Genomic DNA, 21423 nt, shown 5'->3' with positions numbered 1-21423 from the left:
AAGTGGGGAGAAATGCATGAAAGGAGTTCTCCCCAAGAGCCTCAGAAAGAATCAGCCCTGCTGATACCTTGATTTCAGACATCTGGCCTCCAGAACTATGAGAGGGGAATACATTTCCAATGTAGCTTGTGGTAATTTGTTTTAAGATCCTTAGAAAATTAATACAGCAGAGGAAAAAATAGGAAAGAAATACCTGGTCTTTGGGTATAACCAGTGGCTCAGTGGTAAAGAATCCGCCTGCAAGGTAGGAGATGTGGATTCTATTCCTGGGTTGGGCAGATCCCCTAGAGAAGAGCATGGCAACCCACTCCAGTATTCTTGTCTGGAGAATTCCATGGACAGAGGAGCCTGGGACTCTACAGTTCATAGGGTCACAAACAGTCAGACACGACTGAAATGACTTCACTCACTTGGATGAGCCATGGCCTTTCCCTTCTCCTGCCCTCGTGATCTCAGCCAATGCTTTCCCCTGGCAAAAGTCAAAAGGCAAGTGAACCACAGAAGATGCAGTCTGCAGAAAAGGGTATAAAGCGTTCTTTAATGTAGGGTGAGGTGTGGGTGAGGGTAAGCTGAGAATATGAGCACTATACAAGAAGTAAAAATCATTACAAACAATTTTTAACACGGTGACAAATGGAAACAGCAGGAAGAGCTGGTAAATTGCTTCAGGGAAGACATAAGCCATGAAGGCTAAAAGCATTTCATCTGCTGTTGCTGCTGCTAAGTCACTTCAGTTGTGTCCGACTCTGTGTGACCCCATAGACCGCAGCCCACCAGGCTCCCCCATCCCTGGGATTCTCCAGGCAAGAACACTGGAGTGGGTTGCCATTTCCTTCTCCAATGCATGAAAGTGAAAAGTGAAAGTGAAGTCACTCAGTCGTGTCGGACTCTTCTCGACCCCATGGACTGAAGCCTATCATGCTCCTCCGTCCATGGGATTTTCCAGGCAAGAGTACTGGAATGGGTTGCCATTTCCTTCTCCAATGCATGAAAGAGAAAAGTGAAAGTGAATTCTCTCAGTCGTGTCTGACTCTTAGTGACCCCATGGACTGCAGCCTACCAGGCTCCTCTGTCCATGGATTTTCCAGGCAAGAGTACTGGAGTGGGGTGCCATTGCCTTCTCCATCATCTGCCGTCGGGCTGTACTAAATCACAAAGTTAAAAGAGAGCTTCGAGCTCGTCCAACCCAAGTGTTTGCACACTCTGTTTACAAAGAACCAGGTTCACAGATGTGTCCACCTTCACACAATCAGTGAGGGAAAGAGTTGGGCCTGAAACTAGGTCAGCCAGATCCTAGTCAGTTTTTCACTTACTGGTGTAATATATTTCTCATCCAGAGAGGAAGGCCAACCTGGTGCTTTAACTTTCCCTTTTTTGAGATATTTTCAGAAATAGCAGCTCTCTTTTTCAGGTGGCGTCTCAAGGAGAACTCAAAACAATACCACCAGAAGCAGTTGCCCCATCTTCTCAGGACAGAGTGTTACGGAGGATGCTTTCCCAGAGGGCTGTGCTGTGAGGCATCCAGAGCTATGGCTTCAGGTAAGTGCACTTCAGGGCAGCTCTGTAGCTGCCCACGCTCTCAGTCAGTGAGTAAGCATACATACACTAAACATCTAGTAGATACCAGGCAATGGGGATGCAATGCTGAATCACACACAGTTCCTGTCCTTAAGGGGCTTGCAGTCTAGAAGGGAGACGAGGAAGTGACTGAATGTGGTGGGGGTGGTCAGTGAAGCTGAGTACCTACCTTACCCAAGGTGAGATGCAGAGAGGCTGCTCAGCCTTGGGAGTGTAGAAACTGCTTTTTCCTCAAGCACCAGAGAAGCTCGTGTACAGAATTTTCCTCATTTTGCCGTGTTTGTTTAACACACTTTATTTTTTCTTTCCTTTTCCTCTATTGTTATTGTTTTGGCCCTGCCATGGGACATGTGAAATCCTCGCTCCTGGACGATGGGTTGAACTCACACCTCCTGCATTGGAAGCACGGAGTCCCAACCACTGGACCACTAGGGAAGTCCCAGACTTTAATTTTTAGAGCAGTTTTAGGTTCATAGAAAAACTGAGCAGAATATACAAAAGGTTCCCATATACCCCTTGCCCTCATATATGCCTAACCACCTCCACTATCAACATCTTGCCTTAGAGTGGTACATTTGTTACGAGAACCTAAATTGACTCATCCCTGTAGCCCAATATCCATAGTTTACATTCGCGTTTACTCTTGGTGTATATTGTGGGTTTTGACAAATGCATAAGGACATGCATCCATCATCGTAGTACCACGCAGAGTAATTCCACTGCCTAAAATATCCCATGTGTGCTGCCCTTTCAGTGCTCCCTACCCCCAACCCCAGCCCACTGATCTCTTTACTGTCTGTATAGTTCTGCCTTTTCCAGAATATTATGTGTTTGGGATCATAGAGTATGTAGCCTTTTCAGATTGTCTTCCTTCATTAATAATATGCTTTTAATATCCCTCCGTGTCTTCTTGTGGGTTCACAGCTCATTTCTTGTTAGTGCTGAATAATATTCCATTGTATGGATGCACCACAGTTTATTTCTCCATTCATCTACTGAAGAGCGTCCTGGTTGTCTTCAAGTTTTGGCAATTCTCTGTAAAATTGCAACAAAGATCTGTGTGCAGATTTTTGTGTGACGTAAGTTTTAAATTCCTTTAGATAAATAGCAAGGAATGTGATTACTGGAGTATATGTTCAGACTGTTTAGTTTTGTAAGAAACCTTCAAACTTCAAAAGCAGTTATACCATGGTATGTATATATTTTAAATGACTTAATCTTGAATCCAGCAGTACCTATATGAGGTGTGTTTTCAGAGACTTCAGAAAACTTCCCTGATCAGCCGTTAGTTGGAAGATGCCTCTCATTCTGTCCTCATATTTCATCTAAATAGTTTGAGTTTTTGAACTCTGTCAAAATACAAACTCTTATATAATTGGTAACAATTTTCATTACGTATACCTTGAACAGGAACAAATGTTCTAAGACTGCTTTGATTAAGCAACATGCAGTGGAAGGTAAGGGAAAGAACTGCAGTATATATAACTAACTTGTCTGTATAGTTCCTATCCCAGGAGTATTTGCTGTATCCAGGGTTAGAGATCTGTTTTGTTTACTCTAATAAGTGGAGAAGGAGCCAGCAGTCAGCAGGCACTGAACTAGAACTGGGCACACAGAGGTAAAGAGGAGCAAGCTGTGTCCTTGAAGAGCTAACCACCCAGGCATGTACACACACAATTTCAATATAACATGGTAAGTACTATAATCACAAAATTTATTTTCAGATAGTCTGCCTAGCTGTCAATTGATGTGTCAAATCATGTGTTGCAGTCTTTGGTGCAGAAAATATGGTTTGCTCAAATAGAGGTATTAAAGCAACATCGAAGCTCAGCAGTGAGCATGACTGACTCAGCCTGGAGGCTCTGAGAATTCTTCACAGAGGAGACAGAGTTGGGGTTTAATATTCAAAAACATATGTGACAATTCCTGGCACAGGAGAGAGACAGGTTTTAAGGCAGACAGTTAAGTGTATGTGTGTAAAGGTGTGAAGTAGGAAAGAGTTTGGTCTGTCTGAGGGAAGTGCTTCAATGTGGTCAGAGAAGAAAGTATCTGAGTTGGCGATATGAGGGGTAGAAGGGAGGAGGCAGGATGAAATGCAGGCAGGAGGCAGTGTGTGAAGGCCTTTATATCATAGGCAGGAAGCTAACCTTGTAGTAGTCGAGTAGGATAGCCATGAACCGTATGGCTCTTGAGTACATGAAATGTATCCAATGCAACTGAAGGGCAGAATTTTTTGTTTTATTTCATTGATGTAAATTAAAAATGGAAATAGTATAAAATAGAAAGATACATAGATAACATGTTGAAATGATTATATTTTGGATGGATTAGTTAAATACAGTACACTGTTAAAATTAACTTCACTTGTTCCTTTTCAGTTTTTAAAAATGTGGCTACTAGAACCTTTAAAATTATGTGTTCAGCTCACATTATATTTTTGTTGGACTGTGCTGCTATAGGCAGTTGGAAGCCACTGAGAGATTTTGTGCAAGAAATGGATGTGATCAGATTGGGGTTTTATTTTTAAATTAAAAAAAAATTTTTTTTAAGTATGCAAGTATGTTCTCCTCTAGGAGTTTTATAGTTTCTGGTCTTACATTTAGATCTTTAATCCATTTTGAGTTTATCTTTGTGTGCGGTGTTAGAAAGTGATCTAGTTTCATTCTTTTACAAGTGGTTGACCAGTTTTCCCAGCACCACTTGTTAAAGAGATTGTCTTTACTCCATTGTATATTCTTGCCTCCTTTGTCAAAGATAAGGTGTCCATATGTGTGTGGATTTATCTCTGGGCTTTCTATTTTGTTCCATTGATCTATATTTCTGTCTTTGTGCCAATACCATACTGTCTTGATGACTGTGGCTTTGTAGTAGAGCCTGAAGTCAGGCAAGTTGATTCCTCCAGTTCCATTCTTCTTTCTCAAGATTGCTTTGGCTATTCATGTTTTTTTGTATTTCCATACAAATCTTGAAATTATTTGTTCTAGTTCTGTGAAAAATATCGCTGGTATCTTGATAGGGATTGCATTGAATTTGTAAATTGCTTTGGGTAATATACTCATTTTCACTATATTGATTCTTCCGATCCATGAGCATGGTATATTTCTCCATCTATGAGTGTCCTCTTTGATTTCTTTCATCAGTGTTTTATAGTTTTCTGTATATAGGTCTTTAGTTTCTTTAGGGAGATATATTCCTAAGTATTTTATTCTTTTTGTTGCAATGGTGAATGGAATTGTTTCCTTAATTTCTTTTTCTACTTTCTCATTATTAGTGTATAGGAATGCAAGGGATTTCTGTGTGTTGATTTTATATCCTGCAACTTTACTATATTCATTAATTAGCTCTAGTAATTTTCTGGTAGAGTCTTTAGTGTTTTCTATGTAGAGGATCATGTCATCTGCAAACAGTGAGAGTTTTACTTCTTCTTTTCCAATTTGGATTCCTTTTATTTCTTTTTCTGCTCTGATTGCTGTGGCTAAAACTTCCAGAACTATGTTGAATAGTAGTGGTGAAAGTGGGCACCCTTGTCTTGTTCCTGACTTTAGGGGAAATGCTTTCAATTTTTCACCATTGAAGATAATGTTTGCTGTGGGTTTGTCATATATAGCTTTTATTATGTTGAGGTATGTTCCTTCTATTCCTGCTTTCTGGAGAGTTTTTATCATAAATGGATGTTGAATTTTGTCAAAGGCCTTCTCTGCATCTATTGAGATAATCATATAGTTTTTATTTTTCAATTTGTTAATGTGGTGAATTACATTGATTGATTTGCGGATATTGAAGAAGCCTTGCATCCTTGGGCTAAAGCCCACTTGGTCATGGTGTTCGATCTTTTTAATGTGTTGTTGGATTCTGATTGCTAGAATTTTGTTAAGGATTTTTGCATCTATGTTCATCAGTGATATTGGCCTGTAGTTTTCTTTTTTTGTAGTATCTTTGTCAGGTTTTGGTATTAGGGTGATGGTGGCCTCATAGAATGAGTTTGGAAGTTTCCCTTCCTCTGCAATTTTCTGGAAGAGTTTGAGTAGGATAGGTGTTAACTCTTCTCGAAATTTTTGGTAGAATTCAGCTGTGAAGCCGTCTGGACCTGGGCTTTTGTTTGCTGGAAGATTTCTGATTACAGTTTCAATTTCCGTGCTTGTGATGGGTCTGTTAAGATTATCTATTTCTTCCTGGTTCAGTTTTGGAAAATTGTACTTTTCTAAGAATTTGTCCATTTCTTCCACGTTGTCCATTTTATTGGCATATAATTGCTGATAGTAGTTTCTTATGATCCTTTGTATTTCTGTGTTGTCTGTTGTGATCTCTCCATTTTCATTTCTAATTTTATTGATTTGATTTTTCTCTCTTTGCTTCTTGATGAGTCTGGCTAATGGTCTGTCAATTTTATTTATCCTTTCAAAGAACCAGCTTTTGGCTTTGTTGATTTTTGCTATGGTCTCTTTTGTTTCTTTTCCATTTATTTCTGCCCTAATTTTTAAGATTTCTTTCCTTCTGCTAACTCTGGGGTTCTCCAATTCTTCCTTTTCTAGTTGCTTTAGGTGTAGAGTTAGGTTATTTATTTGACTTTTTTCTTGTTTCTTGAGGTATGCCTGTATTGCTATGAACTTTCCTCTTAGCACTGCTTTTATAGTGTCCCACAGGTTTTGGGTTGTTGTGTTTTCATTTTCATTAGTTTCTATGCATATTTTGATTTCTTTTTTTATTTCTTCTGTGATTTGTTGGTTATTCAGAAGCGTGTTGTTCAGCCTCCATATGTTGGAATTTTTAATAGTTTTCCTCCTGTAATTGAGATCTAATCTTAGTGCATTATGGTCAGAAAAGATACTTGGAATGATTTCGATTTTTTCTAATTTATCAACATTATATTTATGGCCCAGGATGTGATCTATCCTGGAGAAGGTTCCATGAGCACTTGAGAAAAAGGTGAAATTCATTGTTTTGGGGTAAAATGTCCTATAGATATCAATTAGGTCTAACTGGTCTAATGTATCATTTAAAGTTTGAGTTTCTTTGTTAATTTTCTGTTTAGTTGATCTGTCCATAGGTGTGAGTGGGGTATTAAAGTCTCCCACTATTATTGTGTTGTTGTTAATTTCCCCTTTCATACTTGTTAGCATTTGTCCTACATATTGCGGTGCTCCTATATTGGGTGCATATATATTTATAATTGTTATATCTTCTTCTTGGATTGATCCTTTGATCATTATGTAGTGGCCTTCTTTGTCTCTTTTCACAGCCTTTGTTTTAAAGTCTATTTTATCGGATATGAGTATTGCCACTCCTGCTTTCTTTTGGTCTCTATTTGCATGGAATATCTTTTTAGGCAAAACACTCTCCGACATAAACCACAGCAGGATCATCTATGATCTACCTCCCAGAATTCTGGAAATAAAAGCAAAAATAAACAAATGGGACCTAATTAAAATTAAAAGCTTCTGCACAACAAAGGAAAATATAAGCAAAGTGAAAAGACAGCCTTCCGAATGGGAGAAAATAATAGCAAATGAAGCAACTGACAAACAACTAATCTCAAAAATATACAAGCAACTCCTGAAGTTCAATTCCAGAAAAATAAATGACCCAATCAAAAAATGGGCCAAAGAACTAAATAGACATTTCTCCAAAGAAGACATACGGATGGCTAACAAACACATGAAAAGATGCTCAACATCACTCATTATTAGAGAAATGCAAATCAAAACCACAATGAGGTACCACTTCACACCAGTCAGAATGTCTGCGAACCAAAAATCTGCAAGCAATAAATGCTGGAGAGGGTGTGGAGAGAAGGGAACCCTCCTACACTGTTGGTGGGAATGCAAACTAGTACAGCCCCTATGGAGAACAGTGTGGAGATTCCTTAAAAAATTGCAAATAGAACTGCCTTATGACCCAGCAGTCCCACTGCTGGGCATACACATGGAGGAAACCAGAATTGAAAGAGACACATGTACCCCAATGTTCATCGCAGCACTGTTGATAATAGCCAGGACATGGAAACAACCTAGATGTCCATCAGCAGATGAATGGATAAGAAAGCTGTGGTACATATACACAATGGAGTATTCTCAGCCGTTAAAAGGAATACATTTGAATCAGTTCTGATGAGATGGATGAAACTGGAGCCGATTATACAGAGTGAAGTAAGCCAGAAAGAAAAACATCAATACAGTATACTAACACATATATATGGAATTTAGAAAGATGGCAATGATGACCCTGTATGCAGGACAGCAAAAAAGACACAGATGTGTATAGCGGACTTTTGGACTCAGAGGGAGAGGGAGAGGGTGAGATGATTTGGGAGAATGGCATTGAAACATGTATAATATCATGTAAGAATCGAATTGCCAGTCTATATCCGATGCAGGATATGGCACGCTTGGGGCTGGTACACGGGGATGACCCAGAAAGATGTTGTGGGGAGGGGGGTGGGAGGGGAGTTCATGTTTGGGAACGCATGTACACCCGTGGTGGATTCATGTCAGTGTATGCCAAAACCAATACAGAATTGTAAAGTAAAAATGAATAAATAAATAAATTTAAAAAAAAATAAAGTATGCAAGTATGGTGACATATTTACAGGAGACTTGGAAAATACAGAACAAAATTACATATAGTTCCCCTATAACAATTATTATTTCAAGTAGCTAAATTAAGGTTTTTAGTTAGAGTTTCAATATCAAACTCTCAAAAATTAATAGAATGAATAGACAGAAAAGTAGAAGGATATAGTAGACCTGAAAAGCACTATGAACCAATTCAACATAATTAAGATTTATACAATTTTCACGCAACAAAAGGGTACAAATTTATTCAAGTTCCCAGGAGACACAGAAACATATCCAGAGATGTAAAAAAAGTATACACAGTCTGTTCTCTTATCACTGTGTAATTATGTTAGAAATCAATATCAAAAGATACTTGAAAATAACCCACATATTTTCAAGTGCAATGTGAGATCTTTGATTTAGCCACAGAAATCTTTGATTTAGCCAGAGAGATCTTTGATTGAGCTATTATTGAAAGCCTCAAGAAGGTTAAAAGACTAAAAATCCAGAGAGCAATTGCAGAGAAAGAATCATTTAAATGAGACATTAATATCAAAATGAGAAATTAATATAAAGATACTTCAAAAACTCCTTGTATTTGGAAATTAAATGTCCACTTTTAAATAATGGGTGTTTCTAAGGAGATATAACAAGGAAAATTATAAAATATTTGTAACAGAAGAGAAATGAAAATAGAATGGACACTAGTATAAAATTTTCTGAAATTTGAACAAAATCTGTACTTTAGTTAATAATATTGTGAAAGTAAAAGTGAAAGTCGCTCAGTCATGTCTGACTCTTTGCGGCCCCATGGACCATGGAGTCCGTGGAATTCTCCAGGCCAGAACACTGGAGTGGGTAGGCCTTTTTCCCTTCTTCAGGGGACCTTCCCAACCCAGGGATTGAACCCAGGTCTCCCACATTGCCGGCGGAAATATACTGTATCTCTGTTAATTTCCTGTTTTTTTCAACATAATATTTCTTTATATTTTCAAAATTGGATTAGAAGTTTCTGAGGTGAAGTGAAGTGAAAGTCACTCAGTCATGTCTGACTCTTTTGTGACCCCATGAACTATACAGTCCATGGAGTTCTCCAGGACAGAATACTGAAGTGGTAGCCTTTCCCTTCTCCAGGAGATCTTCCCAAACAAGGGATCAAACCCAGGTCTCCACATTGAAAGTGGATTTTTTAGCAGCTGAGCCACAAGGGAAGCCCAAGAATACTGGAGTGGGTAGCCTATCCCTTCTCCAGCACATCTTCCTGACCCAGGAATCAAACAAGGATCTCATGCATTGCAGGCAGATTCTTTACCAACTGAGCTATGAGGGAAGCCCTAGAAGTTTCTCATTCAAATATATTTTTTTTAATCACTAAAATAATAAATTTTCTAGACTTTTATCAGTAATACTAGATGCCAAAATAAATGGAACTATATCAAGGTTTTGAGTGACTATAAATTACAGATCTAATATTCTATTTATTTTAAGTCAAACAAGGAGACTCAAAATGTCATAAATTTTTTAGTTAGGCAAAAATTCGGAAGTTTTCTAAAATACATATACTTACTATACATATATATATATATATATATATATATATACACACACACACACACACACACACACATATACAAAAGCTTTTCTACTACACTTGATAAAGCCTTGAGAAAGAAAAAAAAAAAGAGAGATGGAGAAATTGGAAAACATAAATTAAATGAAATGGGAACATTGAATATGAAATAGAAAAAATGAAACAAACTAAAGGTCATCATATAGTCCAGTTGTTTTTAAATATGACTGCTCATTGGAATTACCTCTGAAGCTTTGCAGGAAAAAAAAAAAAAACCAATACCTTGGCATTTGTATTTTTCAAAAATTTCCAAGATAATTCTACTGTGCATCTGGATTTTTTAAAGTGATTACAGGTTTTTCCATTAAATGGTTGTTTTAGTGATATAGAAGTCAATTATTTTCTCTTAACCAATCATGATACAATGGTATTAAAATGAATATTAGTTACATAATCACAAAATTAAACTCAGCATTCAGAAAACTAAGATCATGCCATCCAGTCCCATCACTTCATGGCAAATAGAAGGGGAAACAATGCAAACAGTGACTGACTTTATTTTGGGGGGCTCCAGAATCACCACAGATGGTGACTGCAGCTATGAAATTAAAAGTCGCTTGATCCTGGGAAGAAAAGGTCTGACCAACCTAGACAGCATATTAAAAAACAGAGATGTTACTTTGCCAACAAAGGTCTGTCTAGTCAAAGCTATGGTTTTTCCAGTAGTCATGTATGGATGTGAGAGTTGGACTATAAAGAAAGCTGAGCATTGAGGAATTGATGCTTTTGAACTGTGGTGTTGGAGAAAACTCTTGAGAGTCCCTTGGACTGCAAGGAGACCCAACCAGTCTATCCTAAAGGGAATCAGTCTTGAATATTCATTTGGAAGGACTGATGCTGAAGCTGAAGCTCCAATACTTTGGCCACCTGATGCAAAGAACTGACTCATTGGAAAAGACCCTGATGCTGGGAAAGATTAAAGGCAGGAGGAGAAGGGGATGACAGAGGATGAGATGGTTGGATGGCATCACTGACTCTATGGGCATGATTTGAGTAAGCTCTGGGAGTTGGTGATGGACAGGAAAGCCTGGCATGCTGCAGTCCATGGGGTTGCAAAGAGTCGGCCATGACTGAGCAACTGAACTGAACTGAATCACAAAATTAAAAGTTTTCACAGTTAATAGCTAGACAATAATTACAGAATACTGTTAAGCTAATCATGTTTCCATTATGGCTTGCAATTATAATCCGCCTGTACAGTAGAGACCTGAATTCAGTCCCTGGGTTGGGAAGATCTCCTGGAGAAGGGAAAGGTTACCCACTCCAGTATTCTGGCCTAGAGAATTCCATGGACTGTATAGTCCATGGGGTCTCAAAGAGTCAGATACAACTGAGCGACTTTCACTTTATAAAATAATTACACACTATTTAGGGGTTAACTAGAGTGATGTGGTAACTAGAAGTGTATACCTGCACATGTTTTTATCCACCTACCCAGTCTATGTCTTTTGGTTGATGCATTTAATCCTTTTACATTAAGGTAATTATTAATATGTATGGTCCATTTTCTTAATTATTTGGGGTTTATTCTTTGTAGGTCTCTTTCTTCTCTTATGTTTCCTGCCTAGAAAAGTTCCTTTAACATTTGTTGTAAAGATGGTTTGGTAGTGCTGACTTCTCTTAAATTTTGCTTGCTGGAAAGCTTTTAATTTTTCTCCATCGAATCTGAACCTGAGCCTTGCTGGGTAGAGTAAACTTGGCTGCAGTTTCTTCCTTTTCATCACTTTAAATATATCATGCCATCCCCTTCTGGTTTGTAGAGTTTCTGTTGAGAAATCAGCTGATAATCTGATGGGAGTTCCCTTGTATGTTCTTTATCATTTTTCCCTTGTTGCTTTTACTATTTTATCTTGTCTTTAACTTTTGTCAGTCTGATTATTATGTGTCTCAAAGTGTTCCTCCTTGGGGTTATCCTGCCTGGGACTCTCTGTGCTTCCTAGACTTGGTTGACTATTTCTTTCCCCATGTCAGGGAAGTTTTCAGCTCTGATCTCTTCAAATATTTTCTTGGGTCCTTTCTCTTTCTCTTCTTCTTCTCAGACTCCTATAGCGTGAATGCTGATCTGATTAACGTTGTCCCGGAGGACCCTTAGGCTGTCTTCCTGGTTTTCATTCTTTTTTCTACATTCTGTTTTATGGCAGTGATTTTCCACCACTCTGTCTTCCAGGTCACTTATCCTGGAAGTTAGTCTTCTGTTGACTCCTCCTAGGGTATTGCTCACCTCTGTTTGTTTGTTCCTTAGTTCTCCTAAGTCTTTGTGAAACATTTCTTGCACCATTTCCATTCTTTTCCCGAGATCCTGAATCATCTGCACTATCATTATTTTGAATTATTTTTCTGGGAGATTGCCTAGCTCCACCTATTTTTTCTGGGGGTTTATCTTGTTATTTCGTCTAGGAGATAATCCTCTGGGTCCCTGGTGCACACAAGATTTTGCGTGTGCCCTCCAAGAGTGGAGTCTCTGTTTCAGCCAGTCCTGTAGAATTCCTGTAATCAAATCCCACTGACCTTCAAAGTCAGATTCCCTGGAGATTTATAGTCCCCTTACTGGATCCTCAGGCTGGGAAGCTGGAGATAGAGCTCAGAACCTTCACAATGGCGCCCATGGCAAAGGTCGTGAGGAAGGAGGCTTGGCATACGCAAAGGTGTGATCAAGCCTCAGGAAACCCCCTGTTCCCAAGCATCTACCCCAAAACCAGAGTCTGTTTTATGCTCTCCCCCATAACCGTTTCTCTCGGAGAAGGAGTAAACGTGCAGCTCCAAGGCAATAAAAATTCCTGGGCATGACAAGAGTGTTTCCGCTTACGGACTCCTCTGAAGGTTATCTAGCCCACCTGTATAGGTTCGTCTGGCCACATGTGATTGTTTACAGCCTCCCAATCTGAGAGGCACGAGATGTTTTAGACTTACTAAAGGCAAATTCTCTGGGGGAGTTAGAAATTATTAGTATAGTGGGTTGGTTAGGAATTATATTGGTGAAGGGTTTTTCATTTGTTGTGCCAATAATTGCTGCTAATTCCCTACCCTGGGTGTAACAAGGGTGTTTCAGGTCAAACCTCTCTGCTGACAGACTAGCTTGTGTGACAGGATTATCCATACTCCTGCCACTATGCACATGATTGTTTACTACCTCTCAACCATAAACAGCATAGAGAGTTTTGGAGTATTTTGAGAGTCTTAATTAGCATAGGGCTTTTCTCATTGTTGAGTCAATGATTGCGGCCAGGCCTCCATATCCTTAGGCACCTGGGAATATATTAATCAATGTATTTGGAATATAGAAAAGGAAATATAGTAGTTATTAGCATATAGGTTAGCAATACTATACTTTTTGAATTAATGAATTTTCTCTTTTGTAATAGATCACTGTACTTTATTATAAATCCCTGTGTCCTTGCCATGTAAAAATGTAACTTTATCACTATCTTAAGACTAGATGGATCTTAAGGGGAACATTGGTGAAAGGAGTTTCATTTGTTGGGCTGATGTTTGCTGCTAAATCTCCATATTCCCTGCCCTTATAATGAATATAACTAATGTATAGGAGAAATAAGTATTAACCTTTAAGATTAATCAGGTTAACCTTGGGTTAAATAAATTCCTTTCTTGATTGTAACTCACTACACCCTCACCGTATAGGAATGTAACTTTATTTGGAGAGTGGTGCCTGGTTTAAGAAAAAACACCCTTGGAAAAAATAAGTTTTTTGGTTATCAGAAAGAAAGGATCATAAAATGTCAGCAGGTCTCAGTCATGGCCAGAAGATGATGTAATATCCCTAAGACCTTTTTTTTATACATTTATGTGAAGCACCTGATTTTGATAAAGGTCAGGACTGCTGACCCCCACGTGACTCTGTATTCATCCCTATGTGTAACAAAAGGTATATAAGCAAACCCAAAAATAAAGGAATCGGATCAGTTTCTGGAAAGACTGATTTCCCCATGTCGCTTCTTTCTTGCTCCCATTTCTCTGGCTGAATTCCCATCTGGATTCAGCCTCCTTTTCTCCACTACACTATCTGCTACTACACTATCCGTTTCTAATCTCTCTCTATATCTGTAAATAAATATGTATTTTTCCAAAGACGCCAACACCGTCCCCACCTTTGAATTCCCTGGATCCACTGGGGCTGGACCCCGGCACCCTTACTGGATCCTCAGGCTGGGAAGCTGGAGCTAGAGCTCAGAACCTTCACAACAGTGGGAGAACTTCTTAGGTATTATTGTTCTCCAGTTTGTGGGTTGCCCACCCGGCAGGTGTGGGATTTAATATTATCATAATTTCACCCTTACTACCATCTTCTTGTGGCTTCTCTTTTGTCTTTGGAAGTGGGGTATCTTTTTTGGTGGGTTCCAGCATCCCTCTGTGGATGATTGTTCAATAGCTAGTTGCAATTTCTGTGCTCTCACAGGGAAGAGATGAGCACACGTCCTTCTATGCCACCATGTTGATTTAATCTCCTAGGCTTGTTGTTGTTCAGTCACTCAGTCATGTCTAGTTCTTTGTGACCCCATGGACTGAAGCACTCCAGGCTTTCCTGTCCTTCACTATCTCCTGGAGTTTGCTCAAACTCATGTCCATTGAGTTGGTGATGCCATCCAACCATCTCATCCTCTGTTGCCCCTTTCTCCTCCTGCCCTCAATCTTTCCCAACATCAGGGTCCTTTCCAATGAGTTGGCTCATTTGCATCATGCAGTCAAAGTATTGGAGCTTCAGCTTCAGGATCAGTCCTTTCAATGAATATTCAGGGTTGATTTCCTTTAGGATTGACTGCTTTGATCTTGCAAGGGACTCTCAAGAGTCTTCTCCAGCACCAAAATTCGGAAGCATAAATTCTTGGGCACTCAGCCTCCTTTATTGTCCAACTCTCACATCCATACATGACTACTGGTACGGACCTTTGCTGGCAAAGTCTCTGCTTTTTAACATACTATCTAGGTTGGGAAAATCCTCTGTAGAAGGAAATGACAACCCACTCCAGTACTCTTGCCTGGAAAGCCCCATGGAGGACCCTGGTGAGCTACAGTCCGTGGTGTCACAAAGAGTCAGATACAACTGAGAGACTAACACCGAACACTGAACTCTAGGTTTGTCATAGCTTTTCTTTCAAGGAGCAAGGGCCTTTTAATTTCATGGCTGCAGTCACCATCCACAGTGATTTTGGAGCCCAAGAAAATAAAGTTTGTCACTGTACCTATTTGCCATGAAGTGATGGGAGCAGATGCCATGATCTTCATTTTCTGAATGTTGAGTTTTAAGCTAGCTTTTTCACTCTCTTCTTTCACCTTCATCCAGAGGCTCTTTAGTTCCTCTTCACTTTCTGCCATTAGGGTGGTGTCATCTGCACATCTGAGCGGGTTTTTATAATTACAATTCTGATAGTGGAGCAAAGGATGGCTTGGTGAGAGAGTAAGGTGACCAGTTAGGAGACTATGGCTGTAGTCCACATAAGAGCCTACAGAGACCTAAAAGAGTAGGGATGGAATGAGGGAGCTCTATTGAAAAGATACGTAGAATGGAGATTGGCACGGCTTAGTAATGGACTGGCAGCGGAGGTCTCTTGTACAGTGAAGAATTTGGCTTCTGTCCCTAGTTTCTTACAGGTAATCTTGAAGTCTGGAATTTCCCAAGTGACAGTAGTGTCTTTATTATTCATGGTGGGGCCCTTGGACCACAATTGAGTTATGCTAATAAGGTGACTCCTGGTGAGCCCCTAGAAAGTTTCAGGATAGGGACTGGCCACACCAGAAGGACTAATCATGCAGTTTGGAGGTTGAGGCTTTGAACCAAGTGATATATGCTAGACCTCTGAACTTTGGGGAGGGGAAGAGAGATTAGAGTTATTTCAGTCACATGGCCAAGGAGTCCAGCAACCATGCCTCTCTGACGAAACCCTAATACCAGTAAAAACTCTGGACACTGAGACTTTAGTGAGTTCTATGGCTAGTGATGCATCCTGAAGATACAGAAACTTCACATTTAGGGCCTTCACCTGTGGTTCTTCTTTGTACTGGTCCTGATTTTTATCTTCTTATCATGAACTGTAATCAGAAGCATAGCACTTTCCTGAGGGTCATTTGAGCAAATGATCAAATCTGAAAAGGTCATGGGAGACCCTCCAATTTATAGCCAGTTGATCAGAAGTGCATGTGACATCAGTCAGTTCAGTTCAGTCTCTCAGTCATGTCTGACTGTTTTTGACTCCATGGACTGCAGCACACCAGGCTTCCCTGCTCATCACCAACTCCCGGAGCTTACTCGAACTCATGTCCATTGAGCTGGTGATGTCATCCTACCATCTCATCCTCTGTCAGCCCCTTCTCCTCCTGCCTTCAATCTTCCCAGCATCAGGGTCTTTTTTAATGAGTCAGTTCTTCACATCAGGTGGCCAAAGTATTGGAGCTTCAGCATCAGTCCTTCCATTGAATATTCAGGACTGATTTCCTTTAGGATTTGATCTCTTTTTGGTCCAAGGGACTCTCAAGAGTCTTCTCCAACACCACAGCTCAAAAACATCAATTCTTCAGTGCTCAGCTTTCTTTAGCATGTGACATAGTAACCCCTGAACATGTAGCTGACATCTAAAGTAAGAACAGTCTTATGGAATAACGTGCACCTAGCCTGTTAAATGTCACTTGTCTAGCTAGTGCCAGGATTGTGTGGCAGAGTGAAAGCAAACAAGTCAAGGATGACTTTAGTTTTTAGATTAAAGGTATAACAAACCCAATAAGAGATGCAGGTCTGAGTCAGAGCAGAGGAAGGTGAATTTGGTGTTATGCTTGTCAACTTTGAAGAGTCTATTGTCCTCAGGGTTGATATGTCTAGAAAGCAATGCAGTTGGGGTTCAGGAGAGAGTATGGGTGGGGGGCAAAGATTTGATGGTGCTCAACTAACAGGCTGAAATAGGAATCTTTCTGCTTTATTGCCCTCTCAGGCTCCTTGTTCCTTCCATTTACTTCTCTCCCACTCTCCAGTCTTCCTGTGTCTTTGTCTTTTCTACACGTCCCCCCACCCCCCACCACCACCCCACCACCACCACCACCACCAAGTTACTCCTTTCTCTTCATCCGTTTCCCACTCTGGCCTGAAGTGGCCCTTGGAACTGCCTTCCTGCCCAAATTTGAGCTAATGATCTGGAGAGGCTTGGCAACCAGAAGGCTCCAAGCACACCCTCCCCCACCGCGTGTGCAATTAATCCTCAGTGCTCACTGATTTTTATCTGTTATCTGCCTACATGACTTTGCCCTTTCTACCTTTTCTTCTGCCTGGGGAGGGCACAAGTGTGATTCTTTGCAGGCAGAGTTTGTCTTATCACTTTTGCATAATATAACATGATGAAAGGTCATGTTTTTAAATGCCAAAGACATTCATTTTTCTTCCCAACAAATATTTGAGTGCCTAGTATGTGCTTAGGATATGAAGATGGAAAGACATGATTGTTTACAGTCTGAAGGAATCTGAACACTTACTTGCAAAGCAAATTTTTCTGATCATGTGACTATGTGTAGGAGAAGGCAATGGCACCCCACTCCAGTACTCTTGCCTGGAAAATCCCATGGACAGAGGAGCCTGGTGGGCTGCAGTCCATGGGGTTGCTAAGAGTCGGACATGACTGAGCGACTTCACTTTCACTTTTCACTTTCATTCACTGGAGAAGGAAATGGCAACCCACTCCAGTGTTCTTGCCTGGAGAATCCCAGGGATGGCGGAGCCTGGTGGGCTGCCGTCTATGGGGTCGCACAGAATCGGACACGACTGAAGCGACTTAGCAGCAGCAGCAGACTATGTGTAAATTGTAGCTGAGGAGGTAACCTAATATAAAGCCATCTTAGAGTTGACAAGGGGAATAGTCAAGACGAGTCGTAAGTCTCTTTGCGGTCTCCTCAAGTATTTGTCCACAGGGACTTCCCTGGTGGTCCATGGCTAAGACTCCACACTCCCAATGCAGGGGGCCCAGGTGTGAGCCCTGGTCAGGGAGCGAGACCACACGTCACAACTAAGAGTGCTCACACTGCAACTAGAAGATCTTGCACACCACAACGAAGATTGAAGACCCTGTGTGCCACACATCAGATCTGGTACAGACCAATAAAGACAAATACTAAAAAAAATTGTCTGTAAGAAGAAACTGGGTTTCAGAAAATAAAATACTTCTCTGTTTTTGGACTTTAAATTTGGGGATTTTAAACTTCTAGATTTTTAAAACATTTCTTATATTCTTTCATTTATTATATTTCATGTATATGTATATTATTTTATATGACTATATATTCACATTTTATGATATGTGTTTTACATATTATATATCAATAAACTTTTCCCAGGTGGCACAGTGGTAAAGAATCTGCCTGCCAGTGCAGGAGACACAAGAGACATGGGTTCAATCCCTGGGTCAGGAATATTCTCTCGATTAGGAAATGGCAACCCAGTCCTGTATTCTTGCCTAAAAAAATTCCATGAACAGAGGAGCCTGACAGGCTACAGTCCATGGGGTCACAAAGAGTCAGACATGACTCAGCATCCACAAACTTTTCCTACACAGCTCTCTTTCCCCTTGCTCTGACACTTCTGTGAATATGGACATGTGATCTAGGGAAAAAGGAAGAATAATTTGGGACAAGCTGTATGAAAGTAGAATGCACACAAATCTATAGGAGCTCCAAATATGGTCACTTGTCACACTTGTCAAAGCACAATGCAAGGACTGTCTCTATTTCTTGCTATTCTGGACCATTCAAAATCTGACAGCATTAGTGTGCCCTGGTAGCCTATTAGAATGCAGAATCCCAGGTCCCAGCAAGACCTACTGAATTAGAATCTGCATATTTAATAAGAAACCCACGTCATTTAAACTCACAATATAGGCTCTTGAGAGTCCCTTGGCACTGGAAGGAGAGGAACTCAGTCAATCTTAAAGGAAATCAACCCTGAAATTCATTGAAAGAACTGCTGCTGAAGCTGAAACTCCAATACTTTGGCCACTTAATGCGAAGAGCCAACTCACTGGAAAAGACTCTGATGCTGGGAAAGACTGAAGGCAAAAGAAGAAGGGGGCAGCAGAGGATGAGATGCATAGATAGCCAAATCATCACTAACTCAATGGACATAAGTTTGAGCAAACTCCAAGAGATAGTGAAGGACAGGGAAGCCTGGCATGCTGCAGCCCATGGGGTTGCAAAGAGTGGGACAGGAGTTAGCCATTGAACAATAGCAACAAAGTTTGAGAAGCACTACTCAGATGTACCACATGGAATTTTGTGAAATGCTATTGTTACACAAGGGGAATTAGATTTCAGTCCCTCTGTAAACACTGACTGCATGGTAAAGACTCAGTGTGATGGCTGGCATGTTTAATGAGCTGGTGAAAAGAACTAACCACCTTTGGCTTGAGTGCATTTTCCCACTTCAAGTATGGAGAAGACTCTTGAAAGAGGAACCTCTGCTCAGCATAGTTGTGCAGGGATGGGCTGTGTATTGGTGATGGACCTGAGCAAAATGTTGATGCTTCCATTCTTGGAATGGAGGTCAGGGAGAAATGTGGTTCCATGAGAAACAAGGCCTGTCCGTCAATGACTGAGTGGCAGGACACTTTCAGAACCCAGAGTTTCCCTCCCTTCATGGTTTAAAAGGCAACTTCCCTGGATTCAGAATTCAGACGTTCCCTGTTTAGGTTTCAGCTTTTGGGGTTTTGTCTGGGATTGAGATCTGTGTCTTTAGACTTAAGGACTAATGGTTGGGTTGTCATCTGGAACTTGATTATATTGTAATTACTCATAGTCACCTGGGGAATTAGGTACTCATGGAAAGTACATTGGTTAAGAAGTATGGCTGGTGGTTCCTTGCCAGGCCCCTCCCCTGTGTTAATTTTCCATGGCTGCACTAATACACTATCACAAATTTGAAGGCTTAAAAAAACAGAAGTTTACTCTCTCCTAGTTCTGAAGGCCAGAAATTGGAAGTCAATCTGTCTACAGGGTCGTGCTTTCTCTGATGGCTCTAAAAAAGGAACCTTTCCCTGACCCTTTGGTTTCTGATGACTCTAGGTGTTCCTCGGCTTTTGGACACACAGATCCAATCTCTTCCTTCTTCTTCAGATGGACTTCATTTCTATCTTTCGGCATCTTCTCTTCTGTCTCTTACATTTGTCATTGGGTTTAGAGCCTGCTAAGTCGCTTCAGTCGTGTCCGACTCTGTGCGACCCCATAGACGGCAGCCCACTAGGCTCCTCCATCCCTGGGGTTCTCCAGGCAAGAATACTGGAGTGGGTTGCCATTTTCTTCTCCAATGCATGAAAGTGAAAAGTGAAAGTGAAGTTGCTCAGTCCTGCCAAACTCTTAGCGACCCCATGGACTGCAGCCTACCAGCCTCCTCCATCCATGGGATTTTCCAGGCAAGAGTACTGGAGTGGGTTGCCATTGCCTTTGAGCCTACTCAGATAATTCAGGATAATCTCATCCTGAGACCCTTAACTTCATTACATCTACAGAGATTCTTTTTCCAAATAAAGTTACATTTACAGGACCTGGTTTAGAATACAGGTATATTTTTAAGGGAATCCACAAATCAATTGACTCTAACAAGCTGTGTGGCTCTGGACTGTTATTGTTATTTAATCACTAAGTTGTGTCTAACTCTCTTGCAATCCCATAGACTGTAGCCCACCAGGCTCCTCTGTCCATGGAATTCTGCAGGCGAGAATACTGGAGTGGGTAGCCATTTCCTTCTCCAGAGGATCTTCCTGACCCAGAGACTGAACCCACATCTCTTGCACTGGCAGGTAGATTCTTTACTGCTGAGCTGCTCTGGACAGCTATCTACAAAAAAGACAAGCCTCAGGTTTCTCATCTATGAAATGAGATCTATATTAACAATAGTATTAATATTTTCTGGTTCTTTTACTTGAGTGCTCTATCCCTAGGCAGAATAGGACACTTAAAGGGAATATCATCAAGTGTGTGTTTTAAATAGCATCATCCTTATGGTTCTGGGCTTCCCTGATAGCTCAGTTGGTAAAGAATCTGCTTGCAATGAAGGAGACCCCGGTTCGATCCCTGGGTTGGGAAGATCCCTTGGAGAAGGGAAAGGCTACCCACTCCAGTATTCTCGCCTGCAGAATTCCATGGACTATACAGTCCATAGGGTTGCAAAGAGTTGGATATGACTGAGCAAGTTTCACTTCACTTCACTTACAATTCAGTGTTTTTATATTAATTCTTTAAACAAATATTTGCCCAGGACACAATTCCCAGAAAGGTGTTGGACTCCAGTGATAAATGAACAAAATATAAGATTCCTGTCCTCGTGGAGCTTATATTCCGTGTCAGTTTACATTCTCTCCTATTGGAGAAGAGACACCATTAAGAAGTAACCAATAACCACTCAAGTTGATTAGGTGATACTATGTTCCATGAAAGGAATTACGTTGACAGGCTGACTGGGAAGACTTCTCCAAAGAAAGGACATTCAAGCTGAGATATTAAAAATGAAGAAAAGTCAAGAATAAGATGGTTCAAGAAACCGAAAAGAGGCCCATATGACTAGATTTTTTGAAGCCTCCATGTGAAAAGTGATCTATGGAGAGCAAAGCCAACAGCACAGATGACAAAGCTTGAAGGGTTTTGATGGGCGAGACGTCAGTAGTGTGCCGTGAGTGCCCC

This window comes from Oryx dammah, unplaced genomic scaffold, assembly GCF_014754425.2.
Source record: "Oryx dammah isolate SB20612 unplaced genomic scaffold, SCBI_Odam_1.1 HiC_scaffold_28, whole genome shotgun sequence".
Classification (NCBI taxonomy): Eukaryota; Metazoa; Chordata; class Mammalia; order Artiodactyla; family Bovidae; genus Oryx; species Oryx dammah.
Note: the sequence above shows the minus strand (reverse complement) of the source record.